Source organism: Eptesicus fuscus, chromosome 12 (assembly GCF_027574615.1).
Source record: "Eptesicus fuscus isolate TK198812 chromosome 12, DD_ASM_mEF_20220401, whole genome shotgun sequence".
In the NCBI taxonomy this organism is placed as follows: Eukaryota; Metazoa; Chordata; class Mammalia; order Chiroptera; family Vespertilionidae; genus Eptesicus; species Eptesicus fuscus.
In genome coordinates this window covers 73,686,636-73,702,066 of record NC_072484.1, presented here as the reverse complement: position 1 = coordinate 73,702,066, position 15,431 = coordinate 73,686,636, and the positions used below count along the sequence as shown (strand labels likewise).

The 15,431-nt window shown below is 47.0% G+C and overlaps 1 long non-coding RNA gene across 1 annotated transcript; it reads right to left on the bottom strand.

The window, feature by feature from the left end:
- Nucleotides 1-2,631: 2,631 nt before the first annotated feature.
- On the bottom strand, nt 2,632-5,601 carry LOC129150881 (uncharacterized). The gene is made up of 2 exons (XR_008557660.1): nt 5,438-5,601; nt 2,632-3,002 (listed from the first exon to the last, which is right to left on the bottom strand). It is a non-coding gene; the product is annotated as an uncharacterized LOC129150881 (long non-coding RNA).
- Between the last annotated feature and the right edge of the window lie 9,830 nt (nt 5,602-15,431).

The following is a 15,431-nucleotide window of genomic DNA, read 5'->3' as shown; positions in this document are numbered from 1 at the left end:
GTGAGGTTGTTCTCTGTGTCTTGGATTCAGTCCCTCCCTCACTCAGCCAGTAGTGACTGCTGTGGCAGTCAGGGCTGCTGCCAGGGCCTGGGACAGGAGTGCCCGTCAGCCTCTCGGATTCTCCCCTGAGTCACTGGCAGCCTGGATCGGGGCTGGTGTCAACCAAGTGCTGGCCCACACTTCTGGGAGGCTCTCGTTCGGAAGCCGCTTGGAGGGCGTAGGTCAGGCTCTCTCTTGTTTGTTTTGAGCTTTAGAAAAGATAAACCAAACAAGAAGTAGAGAGATGTGGTAAAAGTATTTCCAATCTTCTAAAAGCAAGGAGAACCTGAAGCCAGTTACCACTGAAATAGCTGCTGGGCTGAGGGGAACACAGAGTAGGAGGAAAGGAAAGGAGATAAAACAGTCTCTCAAGAATGCTATTGCCAGGTCAGATCGAAAGCCGTGAAAGACAAAAACCAGATCACTTGTGTTCAAGACCCAGATCTGCTACTTGCTAGCAAGGTGGGACCTTAGTAAGTTACTTAATTCTTGATGCTTCAGTTTTTTCATCTGTAAAAAAGGAATAGTAATTGTTCCTATGTTACAGAGTTGCTGAGAGGTTTAAAAAGGATAAAGTGTTAAAATATAATAAGCACTCAATACCCAATGACCCATGACTTGGTATGTTATTGCCATAATCCATCTGGGGAGCCACAATCAGGCCCTTGGCGATCAGGCAGGATGTCACTGAGCCTTTTGAGGAGGCCAGGGGTCACTGCCTTTGTCCTTCAACTACATAGGCTGATGTACCAATGGTGAAATATATGGTACCTAGCATCTGGCTGCGCAGAGTTTTGTTACCTCTGATGGACTTAAATGATTATACCATTTATTTATTCTTGTTTTCTTAACAAAAGTTCAATCTGTTTAAGAAAACATGAACTTATAGCCTTGGAAAATTATAAATTCCTGCAAGTGGAAGAGGTCAAATAGTAACTCAGTGAATTTATTCAGGAAGATGATTTCTAGGTCATGTGTCTCAGCACCAAGGTGCTCTCCAACTAACCTCTCTTCTTTTTGAACTTAAGCCAAAAGATGGTCAGATATGTTCTGATGCTTGTCACAGCTCCAGACCAGAGCCCTCTGAGCACCAGGATCAGGGTTTGACTCCTAGTCCCCAGCACACCACCAGGCATGTGTTAGGTGTTCAATAAACATTCAATACATGGATAACGGAATGATCAAATGTGCAAGATTTCACCTCCATAGGTTGCATATCTTTAATATTGGCATTAGGGTTCTCAGGTTCCCCAAGATAGAAATCAAAAGGGAACCCTGGCCCTAGCTGGTTTGGCTCAGTGGATAGAGCGTCAGCCTGTGGACTGGAGGGTCCTGGGTTCGATTCTAGTCAAGGGCACATGTCTAGGTTGCAGGCTCAATCCCTGGTAGGGGGCATGCAGGAGGCAGCCAATGAATGATTCTCTTTCATCATTGATGTTTTTATCTTTCCCTCTCCCTTCCTCTCTGAAGTCAATAAAAATATATATATATTTAAAAAGGAACCCCAGAGAAATTTCCAGACAGATTTTTTTAAGCTTACTAGAGGCATGATGCACAAAATTCTGCAAGAGTAGGCCTTCCTATCCCCGGCTGCCAGCACCGGCTTCCCTCTGGCACCCGGAACCCGGGCTTCCCTCCAGCTGCCAGCAGGCACCCCGGACCCCTCACAGCCCTGGCTGTGTCCGGAAGGTCATCCAAAAGGACGTCCGGTCTAATTAGCATATTACACTTTTATTATTATAGACTAGAGGCCCGGTGCATGAAATTCGTGCATGGAGGGGGGTTGTCCCTCAGCCCAGCCTGTACCCTCTCCAATATGGGACCCCTCAAGGGATGTCCGACTGCCCGTTGAGGCCCGATCCAGGATCAGGTGGGGGTTCCCTTGGGGCGTGGGGCGGCCTGAGCGAGGGGCCTGTGGTGGTTTGCAGGCTGGCCACGCTCCCTGGCAACCCAAGCAGAGGCCCTGGTATCTGGAATTTATTTTCCTTCTACAATTGAAACTTTGTAGCCTGGAGCGGAGCCACGCCTGGGACTCCCTCCGAGGCCGGCAGCCATTTCTGTTGGGGTTATAATTGAAACTTTGTTGCCTTAAGTGGGTGGGCACGGCCAGGGTGTGAGGAAAGCTTTGCTTCCCCTGTTGCTGGCGGCAACCCTGGCCTGCTCTCTCAAGCTCCATTCTGCCGCCATTTGTTTGAATTTGTTTACCTTCTATAATCGAAACTTTGTAGCTTGAGTGGAGGCTTAGGCCTGGCAAGGGCAGGCAGAAAGCTTGACTTCCTCTGTTACCTAGGAAACCTTGCTCTCTGTGGCTGTAGCCATCTTGGTTTGGGTTAATTTGCATGCTCGCTCTGATTGGATGGTGGGCATGGCTTGTGGGTGTGTCGGAGGTATGGTCAATTTGCATATTTGTCTATTATTAGGTAGGATTATTAGGTAGGATGCTCGAGCTGTTCCAAAGCAGTGCTGTTTTCACAGCCATGCTGTTTTACCATTGAGCAATTGGCACTAAATAAAGTTTCCTTCTATGCTGCACCCATAATTGGACATTTCTGTTGGCATTAAATTGGTGCCAACAACCATCTGTTGACACTATTGACAGATAAAAAAATAAACATTTATTTTAGATAGACGATAGATGGATTTACTATAAGGAATTGGCTCCTGAGGTTATGGAGCTGAAAAGTCTCAAGATCTGCAGTCAGCAAGCTGGGACTCAGGAGAGCGGATGGTGTAAGCCAGTCTGATGGTGGAAGCTGCAATCTGAAAGCCTGCCGGCTGGAGACCCAAGAGACGATGTTTCTGTTTGAGTCCAAAGGCAGGCGAAGTCCAATGTCCTAGGTGTTGTTGGTTTCTTCCCCCTAGTCACTGGAGGGTCAGCCTTTTTGTTCTATTCAGGCCTTCAACTGCTTGGATTATGTTCACCCTCATGGGGGGAGGAGGAGCCATCTGCATTACTCAGTCTGCTGATTCAAATGTTAATCTTACTCAGAAACACCCTCACAGACACACCCAGAATTATGTTTGATCAAACATCTAGGGATCCATGGCCCAGTCAAACTGACACATAGAATTAATCATCACACGGGGTTTAATGTTGGCTAAAGACCTAAAGAAAGGCCCGGATGCAGCCAGCGACGGAAGGTGTAGACCGGTGAAAAACAGATGTCGAAACAGGAAGGACCCAGCGTGGCCACTGCAGCCCTGTGTCTATTGCCTTTGCCCTGGAGCACTGTGTTCCTATTTTTGAGAGTTCTTAATAGGGGAAGTTCTGTGCAGGACCACATGAAAGGTGGAACCTAAGTGCTGGGTTAAAGCACGCTCTGCTCAGCCAGCTAGATATGGGGCCTTGGAAGCAAAGGGAGTCTTTGAGGCCAGGAACCAGAGGCGCCTTTCTTAAGGGCTCTTTGCCCAGTCCACACAATGGAAAGAGGCTAAAGGAAGTCCCTTGGAAAATCTGCACAGGAATTGGGACATGACCCAGGAGGGTGAAGGTCATCCAGGCTGGTTGGTGCCACATTCAGGGCTAGCTTCAGTGGTCTGCGACCTGGGCAGTAAACACGGGGACCATGCATAAGCGGCTAACGTTTGATTGAATACTCTGCTGTCACTGTCTTGAAAGTCTTAGTAGTTCTGAACAGGAGGGTCTTGCATTGTCATTTTGTACTGCGCCTCACATATGATGTAGCCTGTCCTGGCCATGTGGTCTGCAGCCCTAGCTGGGGAAACCCATCCTAGACTTAGAGAAACAGACTGAGTTAAAATGGACCCATGAGACCCCTTGGTCCGGACACATTGCCAGCACAGCACACCTGGCCACTTCAGATCAGGCTGGCTTAGAACTGGGCAATTAAGGACTTTTTTTGCAATTAGATTATACTGGTAAATTTAAAAATAGAAAGGTCAGCCCCTCCTTCTCCTAAACATGAACCTTGTGTGTAGCTCTCCTCCATGCTAGAGTTGGGGGAGACCCATGGGGGGATGTGTTAAGGTGGCGTGGAGCCAGAAGGTGGTCCCTGGACAGGGGCGGGAGGAAACTGGCTCCAGGAAGTCCTAGAGGAGAAACGTGTGGGTTGCTCTGACTTGCCAGGAATTCCATTACAATTTTCCACATCCCCCCTGTTGTACTTGCTTTATGCCCAGCATAAGTCTTCAAGCTGCAGGAAATAGCAGCATTCAAGCATTAATGGAGAATTTTAAAGTACCTGTATTAAGTTAGTGAATGTACTATTACTTGGTCACTCTTAATATATATTTTTCCTGTTTGGCTTCATACTTTGTAACAGTATTGTTTTCTACTGGTTTGCATATGGTTTTTACGTAAAACGGATCTCTAACCTACCTGCAAATCTGCTTTTGGAACACAACTTGTTGGTAAGCTATGCATGCTTAAATTTAGTAGAATACTGTTTTTGCAGTCCCCAAAATAGTCACAAAACAAGAATAGCCTACATATATCCTTAGGAGAATTACAGAGGTAACCAGTCTCCAGAGGGGCCTCAGTAATTAGCAGATGACGACTGGGAATAATCTGGGTAGAGTGGCTTTATGCAGTTTTCAGAGTTTCTGTTTCATTTCAGGCCATGTAATCACATTTGACTTCATGCCACTAGTGTGAGGTTGCTGGAACAAGCTACTGGTGTCTATTTTGAAAACCGAAGCCTTGGATAGAGATGTCCTGACTAGTCTAAAGGCCATATATGAGCTGAGGGAATTGTCTGACTCCTGTTCGCCTGAGGATGTGAGGAAGCTAATGTTGCCTTCTGGCTCAAGTAGCCCTCCTCTTTACCATTCTGATCTCTGATTATTTTTGGTTTTGACCTCTTTATCTGGGCTAAGGTTTTGCAAGAATAATCTCCACACATTTTTTCCTTCCTGCGTTTTCCATTTTTTCAGCCTCCTGTCTGGGCTGGGGTTGGCCCTGGCTCATTTCCCCTTGGGAAAGATGAGCAGGCGGTTGAGTAGAGTAACCTCTAAGTCAGACTGACTCTATCCTCCCGAAGTCTATGCGCTTAGGTCAGACATAGATAGTCTGGGATAAACACAGAGTAAGAAGCATTCCCTCAGGGTAGACAGTCTCCTGGGGCTGAAGAAAATGGAGTAGGTCTATTGAGAAGGCTGGCCTGCTGGGGTGCAAACAGGGAATGGCTTTATTTTACTGAAGTTGCATTGCCATTTCTGACTCATCGACATCTCAGCCTCACTTTTACTTTGAGAGTTGTAAACACCCAGTGCCATTTAATTGAAAATATCACCCTCCTCCCATTCTAATCCTCAAGCTCTCCCCTTCTCTCTGCTCAGGGCAGCTTCGCAGCATCCCAGGGAGGAGAGGGTGTGGTGGTTCCCTTGCTCTCCCTCCTCCTCCATCTCTCAGTCTGCCCCAGCAGCAAGGAAAGGTTACCTCTCTCTCTGGTTACTGAAAATTCTTCTCTTCCAATGAACACTCGCATTTAAAAGTCTGTCCTCTTTCATCTGGGCATGAAGCTGAAGGCTCCTCTCTGACCGAGTTGATTGCGTGCATGCCCTGTAGCAGGGTCTGGGGGAAGAAATTTCATGAAAGAATGAGGCAACTTTGCCAGAGGAAGCACACAAGGGGGAAAGTTGAGAATGGGAAGAGGAAGGGCAGAGCTGCTATTTCACAGTCTGCCCGTAACTCGCCAGGTGAGGAGGACTCAGTGGTAAAAAAGCCAGCTGGTCTGGCCAGCCACAGGGGAGTGGCCAGGAGAGCTGAGGGCTCAGGATGATGGCACTGGGTCATCACTAAGGCATGTGTTCATTTGTTAGTGCCCAGCTGTGAACCTTGGCAGGTGGGCGTGAGCTTTCCATTGTTCTCAGAAATAGTACCCGGTCAGGTCTTTGAAGGAGACAAACCTTTAATTGATGAATCACGAACCATTATATTCCAGGTCTGGGAACAAACACTGGTCCTGTTAGCTGCTTCAGATAATGGGGAGCTGCGGGTGGCTGGGTTAGTCCACCCCTCGGTGTGACCAGTCCTCCTGCATACCTGGCATGGTTTTAAGAAGGTGTGTCCCTTCTGAACTTGTGACAATTGTGCCCTTTAGGGTGAGGTGGATCTAAGATGTGAATCTTGAGAGCTTTAACTCTAGAAAACAATGAAGAATAAAACAATGTGTTGATGCTCTTTAGTTGTTGTTTTCAATAAAAATCCAGCCAGGATGAACAAATGGTAATTGCCTTAGCTCTTGTTATCGTCAGCAACCATAGCCCTAGTGGTCTAATATCTGAACCCTTTCCTGGGTTTTGGGGTCCCCTTCTCTCTAAAGAAGCTGAACATGCCAGATCCGCATTCTCCAAGTCTCTTTGGTGCTTGGGCCTGAGCACAGGTCGCAGGCTCCATCGCCCAAGGCCCGGCCCAGACTTCGATGTAGTGGAGTGTTGCAGGCAGGAGGCTGGCAGAGGCGGTAGGTGTGTGTTGCCAAGCAGCGAGGTGGCTTGCCCACAGTGGCCCGAGCACTGCCTTGCCCTTGGCTCCTTTTGGATCAGGGCTGTTCTGCCAGCTCAGCCTTGCTGCCTGGGGGAAAAAAATAACACCACTCTGGGGCCAAGAACGCTTCTTGCACCTCTCGCTCACTCATTTCCCACGCCCTCTTCCTAAGCCTTTAGCCGGTCAGAGTCCTTGCTCCCGTCAATCGTAGCACTGAAAGCAGTGCATCCGTGGCACACATGTGTGCATCTTGGTGTTTTTGCGTCACCCACAGCTGGCCCTGCGCCTGGCACAGGGAGACACCGGAAAGGATGTGAGGAATGGAGCGCTTCTCATGAAGGTCACAAAATGAGCCAAGACCTTCGGAGATGAAAGTGGTCTTGGAGGTCAGCACTGTTTCTGTAATGAGGACTTCATTCCAGAACGAGGGCACGCTTCACTTGGGGTTTCACGTGACTGCGACTTCTGCCATAGTCCACTGCCTCGCCTCTTGCTCGGGGCGTTCATTTGGCAAACACAGTTATTCATTAGACAGTTCAATGAAAACTTCCTTGATCATTTAGGATATTTGGAACGTTCATTTGCTGCTGGTGGGAAGATGAATTGATACAATTACTTAGCAAAACTTTGGCAATATCTAGTACGCCATAGCCTATGGCCCAACAAATGTGTACGTATGTGCACCAAAGATAGTAAAATTTTCAATGCCGCTTAATTCAACAGAGCCAAAAGACCCCGGGAACAACTTAAATGTTGAGCAGAAGAATGGACACGTTATGGAACACTGTCAGAATGAAAAACTATGCAGCAAGAAAAATAAAGCAGTATTACATGACACAAAACCGAGTCTCACCGAAGAAGAGACACACGAAAGGAACACAGTGTGCATGATTGCATTTTAGAAACTTCAGAACAAATCTCCAGTGTTAGAAGCCAAGACTGTGGTAAACTTTGGGGAGTAGAAAGGATTGGCAATGGGCTTAAAACAAGGGCTTTTAAGGTGCTGATGACGTTCTGTTTCTTGACCTGGGTTATCAATACGCTAACTTGGTAAAATTCATCTGATGGTACACTTATGATTTGTGTACTCTTTGTATGTGAGCTATGCTTTAAAAAAAACACATTTGTTTTTTAAAAATCTCTGAAAACCCCTGTAAACAAGATAGTTACCTCTTTTATCTTACCTTTTTCTTTTTGTTACACATAGATTTTATTATGATGGGATTTACTCTGAATCCCCTTAAAACTGATACACTTGGGTCACAAAGAATCTACAAAAATCAGTGCATGTACTTAATTTTATCCACTTCACTGTATTGTCAGACATTTTAAGCGATTCCTTTAGTCAAATAAAGAATCCTCTCCATATTATTTTATAATATGATCAAGTCCCTTCTAAAAATTGCATTTTCAAGTGTGAGGCTTCCTCCAGGCAGGGATTCTTAAGCTTTGGGGAGATTTTGAGTCCTTTGAGAATCTGGTGACAGCCACGTGGGCTCTCCCCGGAAGAGTGCACAGATTCACTTATGCACAGAAGATGGCATCAAATTCAAGGTCTGTGAACCGAAGACAAAGATCAGAAAAGAAACTGGCCCCGATGAGGCTTTGTTGCCTTAGTAAGGGTTTTGATGTCCATTCTGAGTCAGATAGGAGGCCACAGAATGTTTTTATTTGTTTGTTTTGTTTTTAAATTTTTATTGAAGTTATTGGAGTGACTAGTTAATAAAATAATATAGGTTTCAAGTGTACAATTCTATAATATATCATCTACATATTGTATTGTGTGTTCACTTGTCAAAGTCAATTCTTCTTCTGTCACTCTGTATCCCCCTTTACCCTCTTCTATCTTCCCCACTGTCCCTCTCCTCTGGTAATTACCATACTGTTGTCTGTGTCTATGTTTTTGTTTTTTTGCTTTATCACTTCACCTTTTTCACCCAGCCCCCCATGCCCTTTCCCTCAGTCTGTTTGAGTAATTCATTTTACAGATTAAAGAACTGAGGCTATCCCTAACCAGTTTTGCTCAGTGGTTAGAGCGTTGGCCTGCACACTGAAGGGTCCCAGGTTCGATTTCGGTCAAGGGCATGTACCTTCGTTGTGGGCGTATCCCCAGTAGGGGGTGTGCAGGAGGCAGCTGATTGATGTTTCTCTCTCATCGATGTTTCTAACTCTCTATTCCCCTCCCTTCCTCTCTGTAAAAAAACAAAAACAAACAAACAAACAAAAAACTGACACTAATAAGAGTTAAAAAAAAAAAAAGTCCTTGATCACCCAATGAAATCTCCCAAAGCCAAAACACATGCCCTGACCTCTGGACACCCACCCTGTCCCCCCAGGGCCTCACTCATGGGCACCTGTGATGGTTTTAGCTATACTTCTAATATCTTTGGGGATCTGTCACTTTCGTCGACAGCATATTAAAAACAGAACACCTGCTCAGTACATATAAGGGAGAGATACCTAAAGCCAACTCTTTAATGACAAAAATGAAAATCAGAAGGCAATAACTCAAACTACCTATTGGTCCAGGGCCATTTAGTGTAGGAAAAATGCCATAGACACGGCTATAACTCATGAGAACCTCCTTGCTGTAGGCAGGTGGAGAACCAAATAGGTCACTTCAGAAAGAGCTCCACCACGAGGTCAGAGTTGGGAGAGTGAACACTAGCTAAGGTGAGAGGCCAGAAGCCACTCTGCACACAGATCCAGGGGCGGGGCTCAGAGGAGCTCTGGCAGGCGCCAGGCCAGGCTGAGGCACAGCCCCCCAAGAGCTCTGAGAGAAGTGGGATGGAAACCGGGCAGCTGGACTTGGTCAGAACCCACTCAACATTCAAGTGCCCCAGTGAGAGTTAAAAAGGACAGATAAAGAGGTCAGTCACAGGGCATCATAAGGAGTTTGAGACTTCATAGATAATGAATACTTTTCTAAAACTTTTGTGAGCAAAATCACACATTTCATTTCTGGCCTTTCCAAACAATGGCAGGCAGAGCCTCATCACCAAGCTGGGCTTCCTTGGACAAGGCAGAGGGTGGGGCTTCTGTGTCCCACAGGCCTCTGGGCCTCTCTGGTGTCCTAGCAGGAAAGAAGGTGGCTGACACTATCCCTTCGCTCAAAATGGGTCACCCTCCCTCTGCCCCACCCCTGTCCCCAGGGATGGGCACACTCTGGGAGCTGGACTGGTCGGTTCAGCTGCCTCTGGGCAGGACCAGCAAGGTCTTGTGAGGACGTGGAGTGAAGGGCGCTCTAGAGGAGGCCTCAGCTTCTCAGTCTTTTGAGGATTTCTTTGTGAGCTTAGAAAGCAAAGCCTCCGTATCACCCCTGTTTTATTTCACAACAAAACTGACCCCGAAGGTTTTGGACTGACTTTCTCCAGTACCATCTCAAAGGATAAGCATGGCTGGTGGAAACGAAATGTCACATGTGAACAGAATCAATGGCAAATCAACAACATAGCAGCGGAGTTAGGAGCCACAACCCAGGAGGAAAAATGGAAGCAGGCCGGTCATGGAAGAAGGCAGGTGTTGTCCCAGCCTGGGGATTAGCAAATTTGAGGTTTGGGGAGAGCAAAATAGGGCGGGCATCTCCAAGAACGGAGAATTATAGTAATTATTCTTGTTTCCTTGCTTTATGATATGCACAATGAGTAAGCATTAAAATGGTCATTTATCTTAAGTAATGGGTGGGACCTCTGGCAAGAGAGGAGGGAAAGAGTGCTAGGAGGGGGGTTCCCCAGGTGGGTAGCAAGGATGAGGAAAATACCATCCTGGGAGCAAAATCTTGGCTCTCAGAGTGAAAGGTAAGGACCCCATTATTTGGGAAGACCTTTGTCAGCATTTTGGGGCCATATTTGTAATGTTAATTTAGTGTTTACATAACAGGCATGGGTTTAGGAAGTGATTCCAGTAAGCAAGAGGGTCCTTAACACTGGTTTCTCTCGCTCAGACTTTGCAAAGCAATAGTAACTGTTGAGGTCAAAATTCAGAGAGAAGACTGCGTGAGCCTGGCCCCAGGTGTGGGTGTGCAAGAGGCTCAATGCCAACACGAGGGGCTACCATCATGCTGTAGCTGATGTCAACACTGCTTCCTGGATTGAGCTGTGCCCAACCCATCCAAGTGTACACAGGCAGCCATGCCAGGCCATCAGCACTGCCAATACATTTCTCACAGGTTCCTTCCTAGCCCTCTCTCACGCTACTGTTAGACGTTGGCTTTTCCAAGCTTACTTATGACCGTTCCCAAGCCTCTGCCCCCTTTCCTCCACCTAGCCGGTGATCCTCCCTCTACCTTTTCTTAGAAAGCCGGGCTCACATAAACGTCCTGCCACCTCATCAAAAAATGGGCCTCCACCTGGACCCATCCTTCTCTGTCCCACCCCAGCTTCAAGGGAAGCAGGATCTCCCTGCCCCTCACCCATGCTCTTCATCGGATGCCTTCTCAGGACTCGACCCCAGTAACAGGTGGGTCCCTCGCCTGCACAAACGGGCCCTCTTTGGTCATGCCCTTCTGTACCAAGCAAGGGGTCTGTGCAGATCAGGACACACAACCATCCGGTGCCCCTTCTAGGACTTCCTCTGGGTACTGGGGACTCCAGAATCTCCTGCCCAAATGGCTCTGTGCCTGCTTCCAGAGTCTCTGTGGGCCTTGTCTCTGGGTTTGATGTGTACACCCCGAGGCTCAAGGTGTGGTAAAGAGGAGGCTGTTTGTGAGGGTTGGGTAGAAGATGGATCAAGTTGGATGTTTGGGTTGGGGTGCGGACACATGTACAAACATGTCACTTCATGATGTCCAGTGGAGCAAGGGGTAAACGAGAGGGTGGCCAGGCACTGGAATGGCTCTCCCATGCTACCACATCCAGAGCAGAACTCCAGGGATTCTGGGAATTTTTAATCCAACTCGGGCCTTCTGCATTATGGGGGTATGTTTGCCAAGATAGAAAGGTAGAACCTATTTTATTTTACAGGCTAATATCTTGATTTGTACGTTTAAATATTAAGACACATTAGTATTTTTGGCCTGGGTCCTGCAAATATTAGGGCCCAGGCCAGCCCCCACTGGCCCAAGCTCTCTCCTTCCAGACAAGGATCGTTTAAATAACGAGGCACTCAGCAGAACATCAATGAGTGCTTGAAATGCCCTGTGACAAAGAAATGGTCTCTGCCCAAATGAGCCTACTATCCACAGGTACTTACCACGTGGTATAGGAAGGTCTGGGATGGAAGAAACAGGCTGCTGTGAGCACCTCCTTGTAGGGACATTTCACTGGGCTGTCTGTGGGAACAGAGACCAGAGAAGGTTCCTGCGAGATGATATCTTAAGAACAAGGAGGGGTTAGCCCCTCCACACCCCCCACGGCAAGTGCTGCTCTCATGCTCCGGAGAGGATGCAATGATCTCCTAGGGGCTCCATCAGCTTCTCACTGCAGTGGGTTTGTTTGGGGCCACATGTCTCCCTAGTTCAAAGCATGCACACCTGCTGCCTCTTGCAGTGGCTGTGAGTGGGGGAATTTAGAGGGTCTTTATTGCAGCTTCTAGGTTTCTTCATATCATCCACGAGTTCTATACCAACTGATTGTACAGTGAGCAATTACTATCATACTTTAGGCAAGTTATCAGGAGATGACAGGGAGTGTGTCTTCCACCGAGTAGCAGCATGATCCTCGATATCCACAGTGTTTCCTGAGATTTTTGAGAGACAATAAAATAGGTGCTTTATGCCTCAGATGATACAGGGCAACTTAACAAGCATATTATTCTTTCCTTATCATTAAATCTTAACTGGGATCAAGACTGGCTGAGGCTGCTTAATTGGCAAGCCCCAGTGAAGGCATCAGCGGTGTTTGCCAAAGGAAGTGTGGCGTAGGTGAAGGACACAGGAGCAGCAGGCACCGCCGCAGAGGCCAGAGAGGAAGTACACCTACAGCCAAGGTGAGACGTGCCTGAGACAAATTCTCAGGAATAACTGGGGAGGGGCCTCAGGGAAGGCTTAGGTCCCGCCTCAACACAGAAGCCAGCAGAATATGGGTCATCAGCGTGAATTTATCTTCACCAATAGACATGGAAACATGTGAGTTACACATGCAGCCTTTGCATGTGCCAAGACTGTGCAGTGACTGGTGCTGCCAAGGTGGATGTGGAACAGGTTTCTACCAAGCCCAAAGCTTTTGCTCCCTTGAGTGGTTGTCCTGCATTTCTCTCTCCTTGCTGCTATCATCTGTCAGTGCTCCTCCACTCAGTCCTTGATGACTCTGGCAACTGCCCACTAGGAGTTTATGTTCAGCTGGGGAGACAAATCTAATTTCTCTCTTCCCCTGCTATACTGGGGGCTCCCCGAGAGCAGGGAGTGTTCTGTTTTGTTTGTCCTTGTCTCCATCCTCAGGGCATGACATATAACAGGCAATCAGTAAGTACTGGGAGACTGAGACTAATGGGAACAGGGAACAAGGGGTTTTAACAAAATCAGAGGGATAGTGAAGGCTGAAAAATAGCACGTTAGCCAAGGCTAGGAAGGGTGAGTGGAAGTAAATGAGACCAGAGTGGGTGGCATTGGGAGAAATGCAGTTTTCACACAGGAGGAGCCCTGTGTGAAGGCCCTGAGAAAAGAAAGAGCACAGCTGGTTGGCGAAAGTGATAAAAGTGGAAACCGAACTGCAATGCAAGAGCTGGGTGAGAAGCAAGGTTAGAGAGATGGACAGGTCCCTGAAAGCCTTTGAAACCATGTTATGGACATTGGACTTCAGTCTAGGATCACAGGAAGCCACTGAGGGTTTTCAAGTAGAGGGCGTGATCTGAATATGCACATTTGCATCATCTGGGATTGAACATGGTGACTGGTTTGGAGGGACCAAAGGGAGAAACGAGGAGACAGATAAGGTGATGTGAGTGTCCAAGAGAGAGATGATAGTGGCGGGAATAGGGTTATGGCATGCAGGTGGATGAAGGGGAGGAGTCAAGGATGACTCCCAGGGTTTTAGTTTAAATAACTGGTAGATAATAGTGACATTTACAGAGATAGGAAACACTGAAGGAGGAACATGTTTTAGAGAAGCAAGGAGGATGAAGAATTCTGGTTTTACCAGGCTGTGTGAGATACCTGTAAAAATGAGCTTCTATCTGGGTGGGGGGATTTTACATCTGGATATGCATCTTTGGAGAAAGATCCAGATAAGAGAAGCGAATCTGAAAGTGGTCTGCATTTAGATGGTCCCTGAGGTCCATGAGTTGGTGAAATGATTGGAAAGAGTATGGATTGCAGTGGACAGAGGGCCTCTGACCACGCACCAAGGGACTCTAAATGTGCAAGGATTGAACAGGAAGAGCCAGGTTCCAAACCTGGCTGATCAGCAGAATCACCTGGGAAACTGTAAGAATGCATATCTGCTGGGGGAATGTGACTACATAACCTATATTTTAGCTTATAGTATGGCAAGAAACCCTTTGGTAGAAGAAGAAGACTATCACAGAGAGGACAACTGGTTAGGGAAAAGGAAAAGGATGGTGGTGTTCCGGATCTCAAGGGAAGGATTTCAGGAAGAAAGGGATCAGACAGGACCAGGACTGAGTTTAGCAATGGGAATCCAGATGGTGTTTGATTCCTTAAAAGGAGGGAACTGGTGTTTGAACTCAGTAAACATTTACTAAGCGATTATAGGAAGATGCTCAACAGAGCACCCTGTATACTCAGTGCCCTCAGAGCCACACGCAGGGTGGCGATAGGAAAGCAGGAGGGGAAGGAGGATACATCAGGTGCCCAAAGCTTTTCATTGGAAGCAGCATCTAAATTGCTGCAAAGGAGCTAAGCAATCCTAGGAGAGGAAATAATGGAAACAAAAATATGATGAGTTAAGAGAACAATGTGTACTCTCAGAAATAGTTAGTCCCTGGCTGGAGCAGAGGAAATGAAGTGTTGGGAATGAAGGAAGAGAAGTGGGCAGAGCCCAGTGATTAAGGACCTTATATGCCAAGGTGAAAGGGCTCTGATGAATATAAGTAAGTGGTATGATTAGATTTGTGATTTAGCCCGTTTTGGCAGACAGTGTGAAGGATGGCCTAGCTGGGGAGGATTAGGAAAAGATGGAGATCCAAACTTTCATCAGGAGGCTATTGCAGGGATTCAGGTGAGAGGAGATGGATTCACTGGGGCAGGAGTTGTGAAGGAGAGGAGTGAGCTGAAAGGTTGGCAGTCCAGAATGGGATAAGGGTGGGTTATTAGAGAGGATGGGCCCAGGAAGCCAGGGTCAACACCTAGATTCTGTGACTGGCTGCTGGTTGGTGCCGCCACTGAGCTAAGGAATAAGAAAGCCTAGATCTGGGTGAGGATAGGGGTGGAGACTGGGCATAGAGAGAAAATATGTCAGTAACTTTGTTACTTTCCCTAACTATTCTCTCTCTCTCTCACATCTAAGTCATTCTGCAGCCCATTTCTATCAAATATCTAGATTCATATATGCCACTTTCCTGTATTAGAAACACAGTAGCTTCAACTAATTACTGCAGGGGGTTCATTCATTTATCAACTATTTCATTAGAAATATTTATAATGCACTGATGACTTGCAAGGTACTGTGAGCTAGGAAAGATAAAGGAACGAAACATAACTGGCCTTGCCTTCACAGAGCTTACATTCTACCAGAAGCCAAAAGACATTAACCAACCAATTATAAACCACGCAGTTTAAGTCATCAATAACAAGGGGGAGGGTATGTTCCACTGAAATTCATAAATAGGTTTTAGCAAATCTGTGAACTCCCTGAAATCATATGTAATATTTTGTCTATACCTGTATACATTTGGTGAGGGGTGGGAGAGGGAGGGTAGCCTAGCTTACATGCTCAAAGAGGTCTGTGACCCCTAAAAGGTTAAGAACCAGTCTACCCTTCAAGTCCATTTGGGCTCTACTGACACACAAATTCCTTCCCCGCAAGAAGGTAGTGATCAATGGGAAGGCTAG